The sequence below is a fragment of the Hevea brasiliensis genome, chromosome 5 (assembly GCF_030052815.1).
Source record: "Hevea brasiliensis isolate MT/VB/25A 57/8 chromosome 5, ASM3005281v1, whole genome shotgun sequence".
Lineage (NCBI taxonomy): Eukaryota > Viridiplantae > Streptophyta > Magnoliopsida > Malpighiales > Euphorbiaceae > Hevea > Hevea brasiliensis.
In genome coordinates this window covers 91357135-91373561 of record NC_079497.1, presented here as the reverse complement: position 1 = coordinate 91373561, position 16427 = coordinate 91357135, and positions in this window count along the sequence as shown.

Sequence of the window (16427 nt, the reverse complement as noted above, 5' to 3'; positions counted from 1 at the left end):
TGATTAGGTCGAGTCACTCTCGAGGTCAATTGACCAAATTGCCCTCGCCAGTTCATCGGTTTGCAAATAATCCAATATTTCTTCGGCTCACGACCTAATTATTTGGTAGCTTAACAGTTCTTTTTCATGATTTTCTCTTTTCCACTGTGTTCATAAGGGTCCTAAGGACCGCAGCGTCACTTTTTACGGTTCGAAATTTGAGTTTAAAACGACTTCGCAGTCGTTCTCGAGGAGGTCACTCATCGCTGTGACTCTCGGCTCGTTTAACCTCTTATGTTCTGTTTTTCTTATTTATAGTTAACTAATTAAACATTACTAATTATTTGTGTTTATGGCTTCTCAAATTGTCTTAAGTGTGGCCCTAATCCCATTAATTGTCCGGACCGACACCGGTCACCGGAACAGTGAAATCTACCAGGCTATGCAACAGGGGTGTTACAATTCTTCCCCCCTTTAAATAAATTTCGTCTCGAAATTTTTACCTGGTATCAATCTCTGAACAGCTGTGGGTGTTGTCTCCTCATGTCCTCCTCTCGTTCCCAAGTAGCTTCTTGGCCCAAATGATGGTTCCACAGCACTTTTACCAACGGTATTTGCTTATTCCGTAGCTGCTTCACCTCATAAGCCAGAATCTTTATGGGTTCTTCTTCATATGTGAGGTCTGGATTCACTTCTATTTCTTCTACTGGTAGTACATGAGATGGGTCTGATCGGTACCTCCTCAACATGGACACATGGAAGACGTTATGTATCTTTTCTAACTCTGGAGGTAGTGCCAACCGATATGCCAAAGGACCCACTCTCTCCAGAACCTCATATGGCCCGATGAAACGAGGACTTAGTTTCCCCTTCCTGCCGAATCTCATAATCCTCTTCCAAGGAGAAACTTTGAGGAAAACTTTTTCACCCACTGCATACTGAATATCCCTTCTTTTCAAATCAACATAGGACTTTTGACGGTCTGATGCAGCTTTAAGTCGATCTCTGATCACCCGGATTTTCTCTTCAGTCTGTTGAACAATTTCGGGTCCAATCATCTTTCTTTCACCCACGTCATCCCAACACAACGGGGTTCTACATTTTCTGCCATACAAAGTTTCATATGGAGGCATCCCAATGCTTGATTGGTAGCTGTTGTTGTAAGCAAACTCAATCAAAGGCAAGTGTGTATCCCAACTACCCTCAAACTCAATCACACAAGCCCGTAGCATGTCCTCCAAAATCTGAATTACCCTCTCAGACTGGCCATCTGTCTGTGGGTGGAATGCAGTACTGAAGTTCAATCTAGTTCCTAGGGCTCTCTGAAGACTACCCCAGAATCTAGAAGTGAACCTAGGATCTCTGTCTGATACGATAGATACTGGCACTCCATGCAATCTCACAATCTCATCGATGTACAACCTGGCCAATCTGTCCAAACTGTAGTCCATTCGGACTGGCAGAAAATGAGCAGACTTGGTTAGTCTGTCAACAATGACCCAAACTGCATCATGACTCTTCTGTGTCTTCGGAAGTCCCATCACAAAATCCATCGTTATTCTCTCCCATTTCCACTGCATCGGTAGTGGATGTAACAACCAATGGTACTTGATGCTCTGCTTTTACTTGCGACAAGTTAGGCATTTGGATACAAACTCGCCACATCTCTTTTCATACCCATCCACCAAGAATGCTCCTTTAGCCCTCTATACATTTTTATGCCACCGTGGTGCATGGCAAAAGGAGACTCATGTGCTTCCTTCAAAATGATCGCCAAATCAACATCATTAGGAACACATATTCGCCTGGTGTAGCAATAGACCATCATCTCCGATTGAGAATTACGGTTTCTTGCCTGTCGGACTTCTTCCATCAATTTACGATACTTCGATCATTACGGAGCCATTCTTATCGATCAATCAACACCGCTGTACATGCCATGCAACCATCTGCCGCCTCATCATTAATCTCTAAACTGGCATGTAATGATCTCAACTCATGTACCAAAGACAAAGGAGTAACTCGTAGACTTGCCATAGTCTTGCGACTTAAGGCGTCAGCCACAACATTAGCTTTCCCTGGCTGATAGTCTATCAGACAATCATAGTCTTTTATCAACTCTAACCATCTCCTCTGTCTCAAATTCAGCTCTTTCTGGGTGCCCAAATACTTCAAACTCTTATGATCTGTGTAGATGTAACACTTTTCCCCATACAAATAGTGTCTCCAGATCTTAAGAGCAAACATAATAGCTGCAAGCTCCAAATCATGTGTTGGATAATTCCTCTCATGCGGTTTCAGCTGGCGTGATACGTAGGCAATGACATTTCGATCTTGCATCAACACACAACCTAACCCATTATGAGAAGCATCACTGTAAACTGTATATTCTTTACCCGGTGTAGGTAAAGTTAAGATTGGAGCTTCAGTCAAACATCTCTTCAATTCATCAAAACTCTGCTGGCATTTGTCCGTCCACTGAAATTTCACATCCTTTCTAAGCAGCTTGGTCAATGGAGATGCCAACATGGAGAATCCCTTCACAAATCGACGGTAGTATCCAGCTAAACCCAGAAAACTACGAATTTCTGTGACATTTCTGGGTGGCCTCCAATTAAGGACAGCTTCAATCTTACTTAGATCTACCTTAATGCCCTCTTCTGATACTACATGCCCCAAAAAGGATATCTCCTTTAGCCAAAATTCACACTTCGACAATTTGGCATATAGCTGTTTCTCTCTCAAAGTCTGCAGTACAATCCGCATATGTCTATCATGCTCTTCTGCATTCCTCGAATAGACCAATATATCATCTACGAATACCACAACAAACTGGTCGAGGTATGGTCTGAAGATAGTGTTCATCAGATCCATAAAAGCAAATGAGCATTAGTTAACCGAATGGCATAACCAAAAACTCATAATGGCCATAGCGGGTTCAAGGCGCTTTAGAAATACTCTGCTCTTGTACTTTCAGCTGATAATAACCTGATCTCAGGTCAATTTTGGAGAACACAGCTGCACCCCTCAACTGATCAAACAAGTCATCAATGCGGGGCAATGGATATCTATTCTTTATTGTCACCTTATTCAACTGTCGGTAATCAATGCATAAACGAAGAGTGCCATCCTTCTTCTTTACGAACAACACAGGCGCTCCCCAAGGTGACACACTAGGGCGGATAAAGCCCTTGTCAAGCAATTCTTGCAACTGCACTTTCAACTCTTTCAATTCTGCAGGTGCCATTCTATATGGCGTTATGGAGATTGGATCCACACCAGGCATAACATCAATTTCAAACTGCACCTCTTTTTCTGGAGGTAATCCTGGCAATTCATCAGGAAACACATCTAGAAAGTCACATACCGTAGGGATGTCCCTCAGTGCTGGACTCCCCACTTGGGTGTCTATCACATGTGCCAAGTATGCTTCACACCCCTTTCTGATCATTCTTCTGGCTAGTGCAGCCGAAATGATGTTTGATGGCAGTAAATGCCTCTCCCCATGTATGACCACATCACCGTATAAAGGGAGACCAAAAGTGACTGTCTTTAGTCTACAGTCAATCATGGCGTGATGCCTGGCTAACCAATCCATGCCCAAGATGATATCATACTCTCTGAAGGGCATTCCAATCAAGTCGGACAGGAAAACATGTCCTTGGATCACCAAAGGACAGTCTCTATAAATTCTGTTGACCCGGACCTCTTGTCCTAAAGGACTAGTTACTAGCACTTCAAAACCCATTTGCACACATGGAACAGCAAGTGAACTGACTATGCTAGCACTAACATATGAATGGGTTGAACCCGGATCAAACAATACAAATACATCTTGACCAAAGATAGAGAATGTACCAGCTACCACATCAGAAGTCTCAGCCTCTTCTCGCTGTTTCATTGCGTAGATTCTAGTTGAAGCACTTCCTTGTGCTGATTGACCAACTATACCGATCGCTGGCAAAGGTGCCTCTACCTCTGCCTCTTCCTCCGCTAACCGATCGTGAACTCGGGAGCGGGACTCAATAGATCCTCGGCGAGTAGGAGCTGGGCTATATCTCGGAGCACTAGTATAGTCTTTAGCTATATGGCCCTTGCCTCCACAGTTAAAACAGGCTCCAGTGGCCCAATAGCATTCCCCCCCATGAATCTTGCCACAAGTCTCACAGGGGCAGGCAGAATGTGAACCTGCTGATCACGACTAGACCTAGGGGGTCTCTGTCCGGAGAATCTGCCTCTACTAAATCTTCCACCTCGACCCCTGCTGGGTCCACTAAACTTCTTTTTCTTTCCAGAGGTAGCACCGTAACTCGTTCAACCGATTTTTCCCCTTGTCTTTTCTAATTTCTCGACTTTTTCCTTCACCGGGTTTGCTTCGCTTCAACTCTCTCTAGTTCAAGTGCTTGAGACATAAGTTACGAGAAGTTGCTGTCGAAATCCCACAACTTGCATCCTTATCTTGGGCTTCAAACCCGCTTTCAAATCTCTTGCATCTTGCTTTCTTGGTAGTAAGGAGACTCTCCGCATAGTGACTCAAAGCGGAGAACTCCCTCTCATACTCTGCCAGCGATCGATTTCCTTGTTTCAAACTAAAAATTCTTGCAATTTCGATCAACATATGCGTGGGATGTATTTCCTCTGAACTCTGATGAAGTCATCCCAGGTTAGCATTGGTGTTTCTGCCACGCTGGGGGGATGGTCTTCCACCAATCATATGCATCCCCTTGCAGTAGCGACACAGAATATTCGAACTTCAACTCATCTGGGTCGTGCAATTTCTTAAACACTGGCCCATTCTTTCAAGCCATTGTTACGCCTCTAAAGGGTCCATGTACCTTAAATTCTGCAGCCCCATACTTCAATAATTTATCATCTTTCTGGCCGAGGCGATGGTTGTGTCCGCAGTGGTTGGGGTGGAGCTTGAGCAGCATACCCACCATTTGTTGAAACATTGCCGCCATCTCAGTAAACTGCAGTGGAATCGCGGCATTTGTGGGGCTGGTGCTACTAACCCACTGACATTCGGTAAAGCTGGGGCTTCTCCTTGTGCCTCAGCTTCAACAGACTGCTCAACTGAGCGATCCCCTTCTTCCATTTCAGGCTGAAGCTAGGGTATCTCCTGAACAAGTAACATAAGGAGATTTCCCTCCGTTAGTTCACATTCATGATGTAATGCACTGTATGTAACAATTATGGACATTGAGCAGTTGTACTTAACAAAGAAAAGACACAAATTCACAATTTAAAACATAATTCAAAAATTTGCTCTGATACCACTAAAACATGTCACACCTTACCCTTCCGTAAGGCATAGCATGCTCTCGTAGAATACTTAATGAACTACCGAACTTCACCTACCGATAACTCATTAAGTACCCTACAAGGGATTTTAAAACAATTTTCTTACATTTTGGAAGTGGTGAGCATTTTGGTAAGAATTAAAAACCATTTATTCAAAGTTTAAATACTAGTAAAAATTTTTGTCCATTCAAATTTTGTCGCAAATTTTATAAAAATTTTGACAGAGTTCCCTCTGTATTTTGAGAAACCAGTTCTTCAAATACCTGTAAAAAGCACTTCCAAAACTATTTTACAACTCCCAAACTCCAATAATTCACAATTCAACTCAAGTCAATCCATTCCAAAACAGTTTCACAATCCAAGTCAAATTTGTCAACTCAGTATGTTCAATAATTCCATTCACAAAACATAAGGCAGAAAATCCATATGTACAAATATCAAATTTACAGAAGAAAATCTAAAATAATATTATTATAGTTTATTTACAACTGCTCAATTTACATTGATACTTATGACATTACAGTATTTACATCAAAATAACCATAAGGGTATAAAACAATACCCGTACAAAAAGGGATCAAAAAGATCTTGTCAATTCCGCAGCTCACTCTGCTGCTTTCTCCTTGCTTTTATCTCATGATAAGAAATTAAACTATCGCTGAGTATAAACATACTCAGTGGTGCACAATAAAGATTTAAAATGTGATACATAAATCATTTATTGATGAAATATAATTTGAATACTTCACAATCACATTTCACAAATATCAAGCTCATAACAACTCATTTGTCAAATAATATATTAAACAACAGTTTAGTCAAACAATTGCATAAACACAGTGTTGCCAAAGTCGTACACAACTTAAGCCATGACACAAAATTTCCGATCAATGCCGTGTTGTACACCACGACAAAGCAATCTCAACCCCATTAATCGAAACCAATGAGGGAGGTGGCTAGCTAGCTAATGAGTACTCATCCGATCTACAACCTCAACTGGCAAGCCAGAGAGGGAGGAAAATAAACGATCTCAACCCCATAAATGGAGGAGGAATAATAAGTAACTGTCATGCTAAGTGTGAATCAAAAATCCATTTCAAACATTTCATTCAAATATTGCATACAAAAATCAAATCCATTTCCAAAGTTACAATTTGATCACAAGGTGGCAACACAAAAGTTCATAAATTCATAATGCGTAATAAATCAATTTTTCAAGGATAAAATGCTTAAATAGGGTTTATTGTGCACAAACCTCAAGCTAGTCGCCCTTAGCCTCGACTGCTTTCCTCGGTTCCTTCCGATATTCTTTTCAACTGAAACACAAAATTTTACAATGTTTCAGTACTAGAACTTAACATAAATTCCAAAATAAATTTTAACTTCGCATTTACCTATTTCTAACGTGTTAAATTCGACGTTCTCGAAATTTTGTATTTCGGGTTTCTATTCACTGCACTATTTAAGTCAAATTATTGACTTTCTAAGGCTTAATAGGTATGGGAACTCCAACTTCACCCACATACCACATTTTGGTCACCAAACTTGTTGGTTTTGGTCATTTGTTTAAAGCTTAGGTCATTTTGGCAAAATTGCCAATTTTCGGTTTTGGTTCTCCGAAGTTGCACTGTTCCATTGGTCGATCTACTGTTGGAATTTGACAAAACTTTCTTCATAGAAAATGTTCCTTATTGTCTTAAGTGTATTCTCATTTTTGGATCACCTCAATTGGAGTTTTGTAACTCAAGTTATGGCCAAAATAAGTTTACTGTTCACGTGTACTGTTCATACTGAGATTTTGGTGCTGGCAGATTTTTGGTCCAACTTTGGTTAATAATTTGATCAAGTTAAGTTCATAATTTGGTCTCACTTTCTTCATATGAAATGTTGTACTATGTCTTAGGTTTCCATCGGTTCAAGAATCGCCTAAATCCGAGTTTTCTAGATAGAGTTATAGCCATCCAAACATTGCTGCTCAATGAAAATTCTGCAGAATCTCAGTACAGTAAATTTAACTTTGCTCAATGATTTGAATGAGTTAATGGCCTAATTTGGGTTGGTTTTCTTCATGAAAGTTTTAGGTCTATATCATATCTAATTGCTGGTAAAATTTCAGGTCAATTTGACCTACCTAGCTCGAGTTATGACCAAATGAACAGTTACTGTTCATTTGGTCAGTTTAGTGCAGTGGCAGCCTGCTATCAATTCACTTTGGTCAATTGTTTCACCAAGTTTTGGTCAGTTTTTGGCCATGGTTCCTTAATGAAAATTGTGCTCTTTTATGTCTATTTTCATCTCCAATTGGTGGCATATCCATTAGGCTTGTAAAATTTGAGTTTTGGTCCTTCAAAGTGGGTTTGGTCATGCTGCCAGCAGCATGACCATTAACCTACGAATTTGGTTTAATTTCCTACCATTCCCACACAATCCATTTGATCATAATTGACCATTATTTCACTTCATAATAGGTCAAACATGCTATTTATGCATTTCTCCAAATTTTGGTTCACTAACCCTAGCATTGAAACCCTAATCACACTAAATTGTTTCATTTAATCACATTTAAGCATACCAACATCACATCTACCTTCATATAAGCTTGCCTACACTTATAATCTAATCAAATTCATGCACTTACATATCAAACCCTAGCTGATCAAAATCCAGGTTTAGTCCTCCTACAATTAATTTCATTTTATTTTAAGTTAAGATCTAAGTTACATACAACAAGAACACAAATATTAAACATAATTTTAATTTTAAATTCACTAACCTTAAACTTTGAATTTCAATCTTCCTCAAATCTTCAAATTCTTTTAATTTCTTGCTCCAAATCTTCTTCTTGAGGGTCAATTTAATGGTTTCTATAATTATTTTTAAGAATTAGGGGGTGAAATCTAAAGTTTAAGAAGCTTAAATCTAAGTTTTAATGGTGAAACAAAATAAAAAGAGAGGGAGAGGAGAGAGCTACGGGAAAGAGAGAAAAAAGAAAGAAGAAGAAGTAAAAAAAATTGGCTTTTCAATTTTGTTTTTAGTCTTTAATTTGACTTAGTCAATTAGTTAATTAAATTAAAATTAATTATGAAGTCATAGTTACATCATCATGATGATGTCATCAACTTTTCAACTTTTTCATTTTCTCTTCTTTTTTTTTTCTTTTTTTTTTCTATTAGTTCTTTAATTTAATTGTCGATTCCGAAATTTTCTTTTCTCCGATTTTATTTGTGATTAGGTCGAGTCACTCGTGGTCAATTGACCAAATTGCCCTCGTAAGTTCATCGGTTTGCAAATAATCCAATATTTCTTCCGGCTCACGACCTAATTATTTGGGCTTAACAGCTTCTTTTTCATGATTTTCTTTTCCATTGTGTTCATAAGGGTCCTAAGGACCGCAGGCGTCACTTTTTACGGTTGAAATTTGAGTTTAAAATGACTTCAGCTGCGTTCAGAGAGGTCACTCATCGCCGTGACTCTCGCTCGTTTAACCTCTTCTGTTTTGTTTTTTCTTATTTATAGTTAACTAATTAAACATTACTAATTATTTGTGTTTATGGCTTCTCAAATTGTCTTAAGTGTGGCCCTAATCCCATTAATTGTCTGGACCGACACCGGTCACCGGAACAGTGAAATCTACCAGGCTATGCAACAGGGGTGTTACATCTCCATTTACCAAGCTGCATAGAAAAGATGTGAAATTTCAGTGGACGGATAAATGCCAATAGAGTTTTGATGAATTGAAGAGATGTGACTGAGGCTCCAGTCTTAACTTTACCTACTCTGGGTAAAGAATACACAGTATATAGCGATGCTTCTCACAATGGGTTAGGTTGTGTGTTGATGCAAGATCAGAATGTCATTGCCTATGCATCACGCCAGCTAAAACCGCATGAGAGGAATTATCTGACACATGACTTAGAGCTTGCAGCGATTGTGTTTGCTATTAAGATCTGGAGGAAAAGCTAATGTTGTGGCTGACGCCTTAAGTTGCAAGACTATGGTAAGTCTACGGGTTACTCCTTTATCTTTAGTGCATGAGTTAAGATCATTACATGCAAGCTTAGAGGTTAATGATGATGGACAGACAGCAGTTGCATGGCATGTACAGCCAGTGTTGATTGATCAGATCAGAATGGCTGTTCAGAGTGATGAAAGGTATCAGAAGCTGTTAGAAGAAGTCCGGCAGGGTAAGAAACCAGAATTCTCAATCAGAGCTAATGGTCTATTGCTACACCAGGGCAGAATATGTGTTCCAAATGATGTTAATTTGAGACAGATCATTTTGAAGGAAGCACATGAGTCTTCTTTTGCCATGCACGCTGGTGGTACAAAAATGTATAGAGGGCTAAAAGAGCATTACTGGTGGATGGGTATGAAAAGAGATGTGGCAGAATTTTTTTCCAAATGCCTAACTTGTCAGCAAGTAAAGGCAGAGCATCAAGTACCCACTGGGTTGTTACATCCACTACCAGTGCTAGAATGGAAATGGGAGATAATAACTATGGATTTTGTAATGGGACTTCCGAGGACACAGAAGGGTCATGATGCAGTATGGGTCATTATTAATAGACTAACCAAATTTGCTCATTTTCTGCCAGTCCGAATGGACTACAGTTTAGACAGATTGGCCAGGTTGTACATCAATGAGATTGTGAGACTGCATGGAGTGCCAGTATCCATTGTATCAGACAGAGATCCTAGGTTCACTTCTAGATTCTGGGGTAGTCTTCAAAGAGCCCTAGGAACTAGATTGATCTTCAGTACTGCATTCCACCCACAGACAGATGGCCAGTCTGAGAGGGTAATTCAGATCTTGGAGGATATGCTACGGGCTTGTGTGATTGAGTTTGAGGGCAGTTGGGATATAAACTTGCCTTTGATTGAGTTTGCTTATAACAACAGCTACCAATCAAGCATTGGGATGCCTCCATATGAAGTTTTGTATAGCAGAAAATATAGAACCCCATTGTGTTAGGATGACGTGGGTGAAAGAAAGATGATTGGACTCGAAATTGTTCAGCAAACTGAGGAGAAGATCAGAGTAATCAGAGGTCGACTTAAGACTGCATCAGACCGTTAGAACTCCTACATTGATCTGAAGAGAAGGGATATTGAGTATGCAGTGGGTGAGAAAGTTTTCCTCAAAGTTTCTCCTTGAAAGAGAATTATGAGATTCGGCAGGAAGGGGAAACTGAGTCCTCGTTTCATTGGGCCATATGAGGTTCTGGAAAGAGTGGGTCCTTTGGCATATCGTTTGGCACTACCTCAAGAGTTAAAAAAGATACATAATGTCTTCCATGTGTTCATGTTGAGGAGGTATCGATCAGACCCATCTCATGTACTACCAGTAGAAGAAATTGAAGTGAATCCAGACCTCACATATGAAGAAGAACCCATAGAGATTCTGGCTTATGAGGTGAAGCAGCTACGGAACAAGCAGATACCATTGGTAAAAGTGCTGTGGAACCATCATTCGGGCCAAGAGGCTACTTGGGAACGAGAGGAGGACATAAGGAGACAGCACCCACAGCTGTTCAGAGATTGATACCAGGTAAAATTTAGAGATAAAAGTTATTTAAGGGGGGGAGAATTGTAACACCCCCGTTTTGCATAGCCTGGTAGATCTCACTGTTCCGGTGACCGGTGTCGGTCCGGACAATTAAGGGGATTAGAACCACATCTAAGACAACTAGATAACCTATAAACACAAATAATTAGTAATTGCCAATTAGTTAAGTACAAATAAGAAAAACAGAACATAAGAAGTTAAACGAGCCGAGAGTCACAACGATGGGTGACCTTCTCGGGAACGACTGCGAAGCCATTTTAAACTCAAATTTTGAACCGTAAAATGTGACGCTGCGGTCCTTAGGACCATTACGAACACAGTGAAAAAGAGAAAATCATGAAAAAGAACTATTAAGCCAGTCAAATAATTAGGTCAGAAAGCCAGAAGAAATACTGAATTATTTGCAAACCAGAATGAACCAGCGAGGGACAATTTGGTCAATTGACCCCGAGAGCTGACTCCTGACCTAACTGTCAAATAAAATTGGAGAAAATAAAACTTCGGAATTGAGAATTAAATTAAAGAACTAATAGAAAAATAAATAGAAAAAAAAAGAAAATGGAAAAGTCAAAAGGTGATGACATCATGCATGACCTCATGCATGATACCATAAAAATGATACTTAATATATTTACTTAATTGGAATTTTTGGGTCTTCCATAAGGATAAAAACAAAAGAAAAGAAAAGAAAAAAAAATCAACTAAAAGTCATCTTGCTCCCAAACTTGCCGCCTCCCATCCCTCTCTCTCCCTCACCATAGTTAAACCTCCATTAAAGCTTGCTTCAAGCTTTGAAATCACCATTAAACCTCAAATCCTTCCATACTTGCTTCACAAAAACTTGATTTAGTCACTTGAGAAGAAGCTTGGTCATCAAAGAAAGAAGAAAAGAAGAGGGAAATTAGAGAATTCAAATTCAAGTGAGGTAAGCACATCAATTTGAAAGTTTGAGATTTAATTGTTGTGTTTTTATCTTGAATTAGCTTGTAATATGCTTAAAATGAAAAGAAAAAAAAAATTGTGAGGGACCATTACTGAATTTTGCCCAGCATGAGGGGGAGGGTGATTTGCATGATTTGAATGGGTTGAATGGGTATATAAACCTTAGTTAGTTGAATGATTAGGGTTAAAGTCATGGAATCAAGTAAATGCAACAAATGACATGAATTAGGGTTTTAGAGATTAGGGTTTAGAGACCAAAAATGTGAAAAACTTGTAAATGGTGTCTTTGACCTAATGTGAAGTGAGAAATGATCATTTGTAACCTAATTAAGTGTGTTAGAAGTGTTGGAATTAAAGTTAAATTCGGAGGGAGTGTGGTCATGCTGCTGCAGCATGACCAAGTCAACTTTGAGGGACCAAAAAATGAAATTTTACAAGTCCAATTGGAAATGAAAATAGGCACTAAATGACACAATTTTCATTTAGGAAGCATGCCTAAAAAGTGCCTAAAACCTAGTGAACAAATTGACCAAATTTGGAAAATTGCAGGCTGCCCTGTATAAACTGAATAAATGAACAGTATTTGTTCATTTGGTCATAACTAGAGTTAGGCAGGTCAAAATGACCTAAAATTTTACCAGTGGTTAGATGAGATATAGACCTAAAACTTTCATGAAGAACACAAACCCAAATTATGCCATTAACCCAATCAAATCACTGAGCAAAGTTGAATCACTGAATCCACAGAACTGCGGATTTACCATATGAACAGTAAAGTTTCAATGGCTATAACTCTCAATAGAAAACTCCGATTTAGGTGATTCTTGAACCGATGGAAACCTAAGGCATAGTAGAACATTTCATATGGAGAAAATTAGACTAAATTATGGACTTAACTTGATCAAATTGCTGAACGAAGTTGGATCAATAATCTACCATCTTGTGAATGAAATTATGACTTTGGAAATTTATTGGATTTCTCACGAATCATTTGAATAAAATGTTTGAAATTGATTTTTGATTCACACTTAGCATGACAGTATCTTATTATTCCTCCTCTATTTATGGGGTGAGATCGGTTATCTTTCCTCCCTCTCTGGTTTACCAGTTGAGGTTGTAGAACGGATGAGTACTCATTAGCTAGCTAGCCACCTCCCTCATTGATTTCGATTAGTGGGGTTGTAGATTGCTTTGTGGTGGTGTACAACGCGGCATTGATCGAAAATTTTGTGTCATGGCTTAAGTTGTGTATGAATTGGCAACACTGTGTTCTTAAATTATTTGACTAAATTGTGTTATTATGAGCTTTGATAATTTGTGAAATGTGATTAAGAAATATTTAAATTGTGTTTTGGCAATGAATGATTTATGTATTGTATTTCAAATTTTTATTGTGCACCACTGAGTATTTTTATACTTAGTGATAGCTTGTTTTGCTGTCGCAGATAAGAGCAAGGAGAAAGCAGCAGAGTGAGCTGCTATCGATATTGAAGACTTCATTGACCTTTTCTGTACGGGTATTGTTTTATACCCTTATAGTTATTTAGATGTAAATACTGTAATGTCATAAGTATCAATGTAAAGTAAGCAGTTGTATAATAAATTGTAATAATATTATTTTTGGAACTTCTTTTTGTAAATTAATATTTGTAGTTTGTGAATTTCATACTTTATGCACAGTGAATGAAGTTATTAAATATTTTGAGATGATAAACTTTGATTGGATTGTGGAATTATTTTTGAAGTGGATTAAATTGAGTTGACTTGAAATTATTTGGTGGTTGGGAGTTGTGAAAAATTTTTGGAAGTGTTTTTCTCAGGTATTTGAAGAACTGTTTTCTTCAAATACAAATGAAACTCTGTCAAAATTTTTAAGAAATTTGCGATAAAATTAAAATGGACAAAAACTTTTACTAGTTTATAAGCTTTGAATAAATGATTTTAATTCCTACCAAAATGCTCACCACTTCCAAAATGCAAGAAAATAGTTTTAAAATCCCTTGTAGTGTACTTAATGAATTATCGGTAGGTGAAGTTCGGTAGTTCATTAGGTATTCTACGGGATCATGTTATGCCTTACAGAGGGGTAAGGTGTGACAAGCTCAAGTTACGGCCAAATGAACAAACACTGTTCATTTGGTCAGTTTATACAGGGACAGACTGAGATTTTCCAAGTTTGGTCAATTTGTTCACTAGGTTTGGTCACTTTTTGGGCATGCTTCCTAAATGAAAATTGTGTCATTTAGTGTCTATTTTCATTCCCAATTGGTATCATTCCAATTGGACTTGTAAATTTTCAGTTTTGGTCCCTCAAAGGTAACTTGGTCATGCTGCCAGTAATATGACCACATTGAATCCGAATTTGGTTTCAACTCTAACCATTCCAACACACTTCATTTGGTCACCATTGACCATTTCTCACTTCAAATTAGGTCCAAGACATCGTTTATCAATTTTTCACATTTTTGGTCTCTAAACTCTAATGTCCAAAACCCTAATTCACTCTAATTGTTACATTTAACCAATTCAATGCTTTTAACTATCATCACTCAACTAATTAAGGTTCATATACTCATTCAAATCCATCAAACCATGCAAATATGTCCCCATACACATGCTGGCTAAAATTTCAGTTTGGTCCTTCAACAATTAGTTTCATTTCATTTCTTTAGTTTCTAAGTTACTTTAAGCTACAACACAACTAATAAATCTCAAGTTTTCAAATTAGGGTGCTTACCTCAACTTTGATATTCAATCTTCAATTTTTCTCCTCTTTTCTTCTTTCTTTCTTGCTAAATTTCTTTCTCAAGGGAAGGAAATAAGGTTTTATGGAGTGATTGGGAAAGAACTTAGGGTTTAATGGGGGATTTAAAAGCTTGAAACAAGCTTTAATGGAGTTTCATTCGTGGTGATATGAGGGAGAGGAGAGTGAGGCGGCAACACATAAGGAAGAAGGACTTTTGTTTATTTTTTTTTTCTTTTCTTTTCTTTCTTTTATGTCTTAGGAAGACCATAATTCAATTTAATTTAATTTATTAATTATAACATTTATAGCATCATGCATGATGTCATCTCCCTACTCCTTTTTCATTTTCTCTTTTTTTTTTTCTATTAGTTCTTTAATTTAAATCCTGACTCTGAAATTTTCTTTTCTCCAATTTTATTTCACAGTTAGGTCAGGAGTCAGCTCTCGGGGTCAATTGACCAAATTGCCCCTAGCCGGTTCAACCCAGTTTGCAAATAATCTAATATTTCTTCCGGCTCCCTGACCTAATTATTTGACTGGCTTAACAGTTCTTTTTTGTGATTTTCTCTTTTCCACTATGTTCATAATGGTCCTAAGGACCGCGACGTCATATTTTATGATTCGAAATTTAAGTTTAAATTGACTTCGCAGTTGTTCCAGAGAATGTCACCCATCGCTGTGACTCTCGGCTCGTTTAACTTCTTATGTTCTGTTTTTCTTATTTATACTTAACTATTTGGCAATTACTAATTATTCGTGTTCAGGGCTTCTCTAGGTATCTTAGATGTGGTTCTAATCCCCTTAATTGTCCAGACTGACACCGGTCACCGAAACAGTGATATATACCAGGCTATGCAAATAGGGGTGTTACAATTCTCCCCCTCTTAAAATAATTTCGTCCTCAAAATTTTACCTGGTATCAGTCTCTGAACAGTTGTGGGTGCTGTCTCCTCATATCCTATTCACGCTCCTAAGTAGCTTCCTGGCCTGAATGATGGTTCCTTAGTACTTTAACCAATATTATTTACTCATCGATTGCTTACCTCGTGTGCCAAGTTTCTTATGAGCTTCTGTCATAAGTTAGATTCAAATTCATTTCAATTTTAGAGGTAAGCAAATCTGTATGCTAATGGATCCGCTTTTCTAGGACCTCGTGTGATCCTATGGGTGAGAACTTAGTTTTACTCTTTTCTTATCAGATCTCTTAATCATTTGATGTAGCCTTCAGTTTAGTTTAGAATATTTTAGTCTTTTCTTGCTGTTGTTTTAGCAATTATTTTCTTTTGTAGTCTTTTCTTTCTTGGCCATAGGTCCATAACCATTATCTTACCATCTCCATTTATGACCAAGGCCTATGTGCCATTTTGCACTATCTTGTTTGCTTTGGTTTAACTTATTTCTTTCTTGATAAAATAATTCGGAATATCGTTACGCATCTTAAGTAAATTGCTTGCCTTGGTAGCAATTCCTCATCTAGTATTTTTCTCATTTCTTACTGTTCTATTTATTTTTATCCATCGATATTCTATAGCTTATTTTGCACTGATGTGTAGTCATTATTTTCTTTTTTACTAAACTATAACCTTTCAATATTCTGACTTTAGAGTTTTAAATCTTAGATTAGGATTTTCAAACTCCTTTCCAATGAGAAAACTTTATCTTATCATAACTGTACCAAAACAGATGCCATTTGCAACTATTCTTATTCTTGTATACTATTGGGTAGTATGTAGCTCTACACAATAAATCCCAAGTCAGTACAGTAATCTGCAGCTTACAGCACAAACATCAAGAATATTGCATAGTTACTACGATACATCCCAACAGAACAAACTTCCCTATCTCTTATTTCTTTTAAATTCACTAATATCTTAAACTTATGTTGATTATGGT